This window comes from Penaeus monodon, chromosome 13 (assembly GCF_015228065.2).
Source record: "Penaeus monodon isolate SGIC_2016 chromosome 13, NSTDA_Pmon_1, whole genome shotgun sequence".
NCBI classification, from domain to species: domain Eukaryota; kingdom Metazoa; phylum Arthropoda; class Malacostraca; order Decapoda; family Penaeidae; genus Penaeus; species Penaeus monodon.
Window position 1 is genome coordinate 30,165,689 of NC_051398.1, and position 3,276 is coordinate 30,168,964.

A 3,276-nucleotide genomic window follows, 5' to 3' on the forward strand; every position below is an offset into this window, starting at 1 on the left:
CATCATGTCATTCTCGTGCTTTGTGTGAGCGGATCTCAAATCTTGGGCGGCGTTTGCTCATGACCATGGGGTTGAAGATGCAGATGTCAAAGAAAGCCCGCTGCCCCCGTGCCCAAAAGCTACTTGCACTGATGTCCAAGCGAGCATCGTCGGCGGAGTTGCGGCCACCTGTGGGGTTGAGGGGAGGCTCCACTCTGATGTCACGGGACACCTCACTCAGCATTTCCGCAATCACATCTCTCACCTCGTCATGGCGCATGCAGACGAAACCTCCTGTCTTGCACGTCATGGCGTGGTTTGGGGTCGAAGGGCAAACCGCATGTGTACTGTTGGCGAAGGTCCTTGATTGACCATCCATATCTTGGGGCTAAAGCGTCCACAAATTCTTGTTTGTTTAAGCTAAAGCCTTTTGTTTTGGTGGGAAGACTGGTTAGCCAGTTCGAGGCGCCAACCTCTAGTGCCATCTCAATCCTCCTCTTCATCTCCTCAGAGGTCTGTGAGAGTGTTTCCCGTAGCTGTGTCCTCTGCGTCGTCTCTCGCTCTCTTGTTATCTCCTTTCTAGTAATGTGTTGTTGTCTTGTGTCTGGCTTTGTTTGTGTTGATTGTGCTTGTATGGCTTCTGTTAGGCTGGCTGAAATCTTAACAGAGTTTTGATGTTCGCTGTTTGCAACCTTGCAAGGGTTTATTATACCAAGTACCCCAAGCCTTGGCAGAAGCTCGAGAATGGTTCTTTCTATGGCTGTGGAATTTCCCCCACCTGATAGTGCTGGTATCAAGACCTTCTCGATTGTCTCTTCGAGTGGAGCGAGTAAGATGTTTGGTACAATCCACATTAGAAAGTTCCATCTCTGTTTGATACCGAAGGTGAATGCTGAGTATGCAGAGTGTGGTTCCGTCAGTGAGAATAGTGCCAGAGTCTTCAACTCTCTTATCCATTTTTCTACTTGTTTTTTGACGTATTCCTCCTTGGTTGCTGTTGTGCCAAGGACTGCTCCTGGGTGTTTCTCACCGCCAACCTTTACCTTTACGTTCATATTGCAAAATGCTTCTCTGGCTAGGGCAAGGTACTCAGGCTTTACAATTAAAAAGGACTTGCTGGCATTGGAGTAGTATCCTTGTGGAGGGTTGTGAGTTTGGATTAGGTCCCACCATTTCCGGATGTCACCTACTTTCCCGGCTCCTGTCAGATCATTAGCATAAGCAACTTGCTTTATGTTTGTCTTATGGAAGTTGATTTGATCTTGCAGCTTGAGAAGACCGATGGCGTACATCACCATGGTAACTGGGTTGCCTTGCGTTGTCCCCTCCGCTGACAGTTGTTGGTCCATTTGTCGCTTATGTAGAGTGCTGCTGGACTACTGTATGTATTTATGACATATTGTGCAAAACTTGGACATTTTATGTCGATATTATGGATTGTAGCCATTCGGTTTTTATTATTAAAGACATGTGCGGCATCTACCATCAACACGGCCTCACACTCAGTCTCTTCGTAAGTGCCCCACAGGCCGCCTCGCATCCTGCTTGCTGGCCTGCACACACCTGCAGGTTGCCGACGGCTAATCTGACGTCGTCCCCGACGACTCCCATGATAGCTTTGTCTATGATTCTTCTCAGAACCTCTTCTATGCCTACGGAGCGACATCCTGGCTTCTTATCCAGGGCAATAAGACGACCGGCTATGAAGGCTTCGAGGTGGTGGCAGTTCTCTGTGGCTATTTTTTTCGGCAGAGCGGCTATGGCTTTGCACAAGTCATTTGCTGCTGTTCCATACTTGCTTGTGCTCAGGATATTTTTCCACCCATTTACGTCAAGTCCTGATGGTCCGGTTGTGCCATGGGTGTGAAGTGTATGTTTTCTAATCGCTTCGCCTGTAATACTCTCGAAAATCTCCAGAGGTGGGGGATTATACTCCCCCTGAAACAGAGCGCCGTCTGCCGCTTCCTTAGGGGGGGGGTCATTTAGGAGTCAGCGAGTGTCTTCATTTAACAGCAGAGTTCCTGCTGTATCATCTGATGTCAGTGTTCCTATTGCCTTAGATTTTTTTCCCATTTTCGTGAGGCTGGCAAATCTCATGGATTTATCCGTTTCCCTTGGTCTGGCGTTTGATTTTCTATCCCTTTCCTGCAGTTCCTTTGCCTCTTTAAGGATTCCGTGGACGTCCCCTCTCTTCCATCGGTCCATTCTCCTCTTCATAGTCTTTCTGTCTTCCCTTGTTTTGGATTTGGCATGTGTCTTCTGACAGAGGAGATAAAGTAGAATTGCCAGAGATTTTATTGCTAATGGTTGTAGGTAGGTGCCGTTCGTGTTAATTATGAACTCAAACTACTTAATTAATTCCTTTGTTGCATTGCATTTTGGCAGGTCAAATAAATTGCTTGGGGAGAAAGCAACTATTTTTCTGTAGATATTTTCTGTTAGTGCTTTTGCCTCCTCAAGTGACATACTTTGCCAATATCGCCTGGGGATGTTATCTCCTTCTCCCTGAGTTGCCGGTTGTTGTGTTATGTCAAATTGTGGGGTCGTACTGTATTTTCTACTTCAGCACCTATTCCTGCTGATTGGTCTCGGTTCTGACATAACTGTCCGACTCTGCACGTTGTGCACAGCCTCTCGCTTCTTGCACATATGCAGTTGATGCAAGGGCGAGTAGTGCATGCACAGCAGCGGGCTCCTATGGACACTTTTTGAGGAAACGGGGTGAGATGGAGGAGGGAGGGAGGTGCGGGGTGGTAGCATCTACATCATCATCATCATCATCATCATCATTTTTATCATTTTATCATTGTTATATTTTTTATCATTCTTATCATTATCATTATTATCATCATTATCATTGTTATTATCATCATTATTTTTATTGTTATTATTATCACTATTATCATTGTTATTACCTTATCATCATTATTATTACCATAATATTTACTATTACTATTAAGGAAGAGAAAGAGAGAGATTGATAGAGATAGATAGATAGATAGATAGATAGAGAGAGAAAGAGAGAGAGAGAGAGAGAGAGAGAGAGAGAGAGAGAGAGAGAGAGAGAAGGAGAGAGATGGATAGATAGATAGATAGATAGAGAGAGAGAGATGGAGAGAGATGGATAGATAGATAGAGAGATAGAGAGAGAGAGAGAGAGAGAGAGAGAGAGAAAGAAAACACGAAAGAGAAACTTCAAACCTTTGCGAAAAATGAAGGCCGAGACGAGGTGCTTAGTCTCCTCTCTACGATTTTCCTTTTCGTTTTCCCTCCTCCTCCTTTCGCTTCTACGCCATC